We start from the raw sequence: 6,436 nt of genomic DNA on the forward strand, positions 1-6,436 counted from the left end.
AGGACCTATATAATAGGCGGTGTCAGAGGAAAGCCCAAAAAATTGTCAGAGACTGCAGTCACCCTAGTCATAGACTGTTTTCTCTGCTACCGCACGGCAAGCGGTACTGGAGAGCCAAGTCTAGGACCAAAAGGCTCCTTAACAGCTTCTACCCCCAAGCCATAAGACTGCTGAACTATTAATCAAATGGCCACCGGACTATTACATTGACCCCCCACCCCCTCCATTTGTTTTGTACACTGCTGCTACTCACTGTCTATTCTCTATGCATAGTCACTTCACCCCTACCTACAAGTACAAATTACCTCAATTGTGTTACTTTTTATTCTTTTAGATATTTTACTTTAGTTTATTTGGTAAATCTTTTCTTAACTCTCCTTGAACTGCACTGTTGGTTAAGGGCTTGTAAGTAAGCATTTCACAGTAAGGTCTACACTTGTTGTATTCAGCGCATGTGACAAATAAAATTTGATTTGATTTGATTTAATGTGTTTACCAAGTTATCCTTTCCTGTAAATTACCTCATCAGTCGTTTTTAGTGTGTGCGTGTATGTGTGTGTGTGTGCCTGTACGTGCGTCTGTTGGGGTGAGTCCCAGATGCTCTTTTCTGATGGCCGTTATGGCAGCACATGTTTTAGGCAGCTGTGCTCTCGCAGGATCTAATCCCATGGTCCGCTGCATCTGCTTGATCTACTTTCCCTGTCGCTCGGCCATGCCTTCAGTCATCTCTCCACAAGACATTTACATAGACAAACAGACAGGGTGTTGAAGTGCCGTGAACAACAATGGGTTTTGACATCTCAACATCCACTTTAATGGAGAATGAGATGTCATGCCTGAGGGCCTTTTTTCCTGCCCACATGACAAAACAGACAAGTGCATTTCTACCATTCAACAGCACATGGAGACATTCTGAGGGTGGAGCAGGGTAAGTGGTGTTAAATCTCTACTCCCTTCCTCTCAGCAGCAGTGGTGTGATGGAGACAGAGTCCAAATGGGTTCAATTAAGATAATCATTATTTGAATCAGGTAGCAAACCACTCAAACGGAACAAACTCCTCTCAGACAGCCTTCTTCCTGAGACTGGGAGAGAGAAAAACACCCTTCAGTCAGATAGCGAGGGAAGACTTATGTCTGAGCTAAGCATCAGACTGACAGATAGAGCACTGTCTCTTACTGAACACCAGCTAGTAACTGATGATCATTTAGAAGTATGACAAATGCAATGATTCTCTAGGCATTGTGCTGATAACCTACATTCTCCCATCAAAGAATGGTCTGTGTTTCAAATTTCATTAATTATATGTACTGGATACATGTACATACATTTTCATACTGGTCCCCTGTGGGAATTGAACCCACGCCCCTAGCAACACAAGTGCCACACTCTACCAACTGAGCTACACGGGACACGCATGGTACACTATACACAGTCCTTGTCCTTCTGGACAAAAAACAATAAGAAATAATACAAGATAAGAATATGAACATAAAGTAAATAGCTCAGTATAATAGAATAAGCATTTTAGCCTGAGCGTAAAATCCGGGAAGACACAATCATAGCTATCATAATAAGTCTGGTGTGTGTCTGTGTGTCTGTCTGTGTGTCTGTCTGTGTGTCTGTCTGTCTGTCTGTCTGTCTGTCTGTCTGTCTGTCTGTCTGCCTTTCTCTGTCTGATGTGTGTCTGTAACTACAGATATCTGTATGCGAACCATCAAAGAGAAAACTTTTTTTTAAATGGAGCTATCAGCTGAATCACAGTCTCAGAGTCTGAGCTGCAGCCCCTGCCATGATGCAGCCTGCTAATCCACCACTCACTGGCAGACTCAGGGGAGCAGGGACACCTTCATTTCACTTCATCACATGGATGGAGAATACTAATGTGTTGTGATTCAGCTATACTTACCAACAGGGAAAAAGGAGTCTGAATCACCGTTTCAGAGAAACCAATTAGAGCCTCTGGCAATGGAATTATGTGACAGAAAAACGAGTGCCCTTTAGAAAACACAGGCAGCATAGGAATCTGGTGTGCACTCAGAAGACTGCAGCAGTCTCTTTCATATTGGTATCTGATACATAGCAGTAAGCTTATTTCAAATAACTTCATACATACAGGACTGCCAACAGTTCCATTATCAAAATATGTGCCTTCATTAAAATACATCTTCCCCAGAGGTTGAAGTCTAGATAGACTATGTGTGGTTTTGAATGGACTGTCAGAGGAAAGGTTATTACAGCATGAAGGATTTATTAATTAATTAATCAGTACACAGATCTCTTACAGTGTATGTTGAAGAGATTTTACATTACCATGGGAAAAAAAAGTTTTTGCATGTTTTGGTCACAACATTTATTTCAATGGAAATGCATTCACTTGTGAACGAATAACTAAATGCTCTAGTAGTACAGTTCAGGGGTAAATAAAAGTTACCACAGAGTTTAGGTCAATGGCGCCATCTGTTGATAGGATGTGTTCATAACAGAACAACCCCATGGGGTTGTTGCCATGGGCGATCAAGTTCACATTCTGTTTTCATGTCCACCAATGAGCAGATGTCATGGAGTGCACATGCTCATATCTGAGCTCTAGTCACCTCATATTTTTGGGAAAATAACAACTCAAAGACAAACTTTGGAATGCAAGAATTTATTTTAAAAAACAACTATTGATAGAATAAATTCTTGATTCATGATTCATAAAAAATCAACAGCAAAAATAGAATTAATAGGATTTCTTTTATTTTTAGGATGTGAAATGGTGGGATTCTGCTCCTCTTCCTCCTGTCTGGAGGCCACACAGCCGTAGGTGACGCATACCCCTCTTACGAGACTTCTTATCTTTGCCTAATAAGTACAAAAATAGTGTTTTTAATACAACATGTGGTGTGTTAGTACATTTATGTCATCTGGACTTGCCCGTAGATCCATCTTCAATATACTCTCTGACTGAAACACATTTTTGCACATCTCCCTTCTGGGGTGTATTTATTACATCTCACAACGGAAACCGTTAATCGTTTAAGAACCAAACGGAACCAAACAGAGCAATAGGAACGAAACAGGGAGGGACCTACCTGAATTTGTCCAATAGAATCTCTCGTATTCGTTGAAAATCTTTTTCCGTTTGTACTAAACGGTTTATGTTGTTAAACGTTTCGTAACAGACAAAACATTTTGGAACAGAATTGGCGTAATCTAGGCAAATTTCTTCCGGATTACTCACTCATTGTGAGGGGATCCACAGCCGTGTCCACCTCTGGTTTGTAAAGAAAGAGCTATGCTTACGTAAAACCGCAAAAATATTTTGTTGCGTTTAATCATTTCATTATACTGGCCTTGAAATTATCTTAATCATATATAAAAAGCTGATTGAATTGTAAATGGTGAATATTAAACTGTATACTTGTTTTAACACAGAGAAGTTCATGTGGTTTGTCCTCCACTTCATCGATGCCATGGGACAGAAAGTCGGTAGTGGCTGGTCAGCTTTGACTTCTGTGCAGGAAAGGGTGTCAACTATGGACAGCTTTGGCTTTGGTGTCTCTTGGATGTCACAAACCTCAGTGTTGTCATTGGGGATAGTGGCAACACACTGGGCACACCATGTCATTTCAATGTGGAAATGTGGGTAATATTTGGTTAATGAATGAAATGTCAAGCTTTATTCACCCACTCAAAAAGACAACCAGAAGTTTGTTGAATTCCCAATGTGTTATCACTATGCTTTCAACCATCCTAAAGCACAACCAAATTCCAATGGGAAAACAATATCCGATTTTTAGTTTAGTTGTCTTCTAAATGTGTTATCACTGCGCTTTTAACCATTTAAAAGCACAACAAAGTTTAAATGGCAATACAATGTCAGATATTTTGAACATTAATACAACTTCAAATCAAATTGTATTTGTCACATACACATGGTTAGCACATGTTAATGCGAGTGTAGCGAAATGCTTGTGCTTCTAGTTCCGACTATGCAGTAATATATAACAAGTAATCTAACCTAACAATTTCACAACTACCTTATACACACAAGTGTAAAGGAATTAATAAGAATATGTACATAAAAATATATGAATGAGTGATGGCCGAACGGCATAGGCAAGATGCAGTAGATGGTATAGAGTACAGTCTATACATATGAGATGAGTAATGTAGGGTATGTAAACATATGAAAGTGGCATTGCTTAAAGTGGCTAGTGATACATTTATTACATCAAGATGGCAAGATGCAGTAGATGGTATAGAGTACAGTATATACATATGAGATGAGTAATGTAAGGTATGTAAACATTATATAAAGTGGCATTGTTTAAAGTGGCTAGTGATACATTTATTACATCCATTTTTCCATTATTAAAGTGGCTAGAGTTGAGTCAGTATGTTGGCAGCAGCCCTCAATGTGGCTCAATATGGCTGTTAATGGCTGTTAATGGCTGTTAAACAGTCTGATGGCCTTGAGATTGAAAAACAGCTTCTGTCTCTCGGTCCCAGGTTTGATGCACCTGTACTGACCTCGCCTTCTGGATGATAGCAGTGGCTCGGGTGGTTGTTGGCCTTCCTGTGACATCGGGTGGTGTAGGTGTCCTGGAGGGCAGGTAGTTTGCCCCCGGTGATGCGTTGTGCAGACCTCACTACGCTCTGGAGAGCCTTGCGGTTGTGGGCGGAGCAGTTGCCGTACCAGGCTGTGATACAGCCCAACAGGATGCTCTCGATTGTGCATCTGTAAAAGTTCTTGAGTGTTTTTGTGTGACAAGTCAAATTTCCATGCCCCAACGAATTGAGGCTGTTCTGAGGGCAAAAGGGGTGGGGGGTTCCTAATGTTTGGTGACTTATAAGGGTATGGGTACATTTTATTTGCTGTGTTAAACCTAACCTTTGGAATGACTTCAATAGCAACAGTGAATATATTTAGTTATTAAGATGTTTCTCAATAATCGTTCTCACAATAGCACATTGGTAGTAGTCAGTAACAAATATATAAGATGGGCTTGGTTAAAACGCTGGATGGGAGACCAAAGGGGTAGCTGTAGACAGATCAACTCTCCAGTAAGAGGTGCTGCCCAGCATATAGTATTTTCTTTCTAGTAGATATAACATTGAAGATCTTATGTTGTTTCAAAGTTACAAATTCATCATATTTTATACAAGGTTTGTGAAAATTGGTTCAGCTCATGAAACATGGAACTAACACTTTACATATTGCGTTTCTATATAATGCATTCGGACAGTAACCCCTTGACTTTTTCCACATTTTGTTATGTTACAGCCTTATTCTAAAATTGATTACATTTTAAAATCCTCATCAATCTACACACAATACCACAACCTCAAAACAAAAACGTTATTTTTTTTATTCTTGCGAAAACAGATGTCTTATTTTAAAAAGTATTCAGACCTTTTGCTATGAGACTTGAAATTGAGATCAGGTGCATCCTGTTTCCATTGACCATCCTTGAGATGTTTCTACAAATTGATTGGAGTCCACCTGTGGTCAATTGAATGGACATGATTTGGAAAGACGCATATCTGTCTATATTAGGTCTCACAGTTGACAGCTCCGAGACAGGATTGCGTCGAGGCACAGGTCTGGGGAAGGGTACCAAAAACATTCTGCAGCATTGAAGGTCCCCAAGAACACACTGGCCTCCATCATTCTTAAATGGAAGAAATTTGGAACCACCAAGACTCTTCCTAAAGGTAGCCGCAAGGCCAAACTGAGAAATCGGGGGAGAAGGGCCTTGGTCAGGGAGGTGACCAAGAACCCGATGGTCACTCTGGATGAGCTCTAGAGTTCATCTGTGGAGATGGGAGAACCTTCCAGAAGGACAATCATCTCTGCAGCACTCCACCAATCAGGCCTTTATGGTAGAGTGGGCTGATGGAAGCCACTCCTCTGTAAAAGTTTGCCAAAAGGCACCTAAAGACTCTCAGACCATGAGAAACAAGATTCTCTGGTCTGAATAAACCAAGATTGAACTCTTTGGCCTGAATGCCAAGCGTCACATCTGGAGGAAATGTGGCACCGTCCCTATGGTGAAGCATGGTGGTGGCAGCATCATGTTGTGCGGATATTTTTCAGCGGCAGGGACTGGGAGACTAGTCAGGATCGAGGCAAAGATGAACGGAGCAAAGTACAGAGAGATCCTTGATGAAAACCTGCTCAGGACCTCAGACTGGGGCGAATATTCACCTTCCAACAGGACAACGACCCAAAGCACACAGCCAAGACAACGCAGGAGTGGCTTCAGGACAAGTCTCTGAATGTCCTTGAGTGGCCCAGCCAGAGCCCGGACTTGAACCCGAGCGAAAACCTCTGGAGAGACCTGAAAATAGCTGTGCAGCAACGCTCTCCATCCAACCTGACAGAGCTTGAGAGGATCTGCAGAGAAGAATGGGATAAACTCCCCAAATAATGACGTGCCAAGCTTGTAG

General features: G+C 41.2%; 1 non-coding gene across 1 annotated transcript; it reads right to left on the bottom strand.

Annotated features, from left to right (window-relative positions):
* Nucleotides 1-1,337: 1,337 nt before the first annotated feature.
* trnat-ugu lies at nt 1,338-1,411 on the bottom strand. Its single transcript has one exon. It is a non-coding gene; the product is annotated as a tRNA-Thr (tRNA).
* Between the last annotated feature and the right edge of the window lie 5,025 nt (nt 1,412-6,436).

This window comes from Salvelinus namaycush, chromosome 22, assembly GCF_016432855.1.
Source record: "Salvelinus namaycush isolate Seneca chromosome 22, SaNama_1.0, whole genome shotgun sequence".
In the NCBI taxonomy this organism is placed as follows: domain Eukaryota; kingdom Metazoa; phylum Chordata; class Actinopteri; order Salmoniformes; family Salmonidae; genus Salvelinus; species Salvelinus namaycush.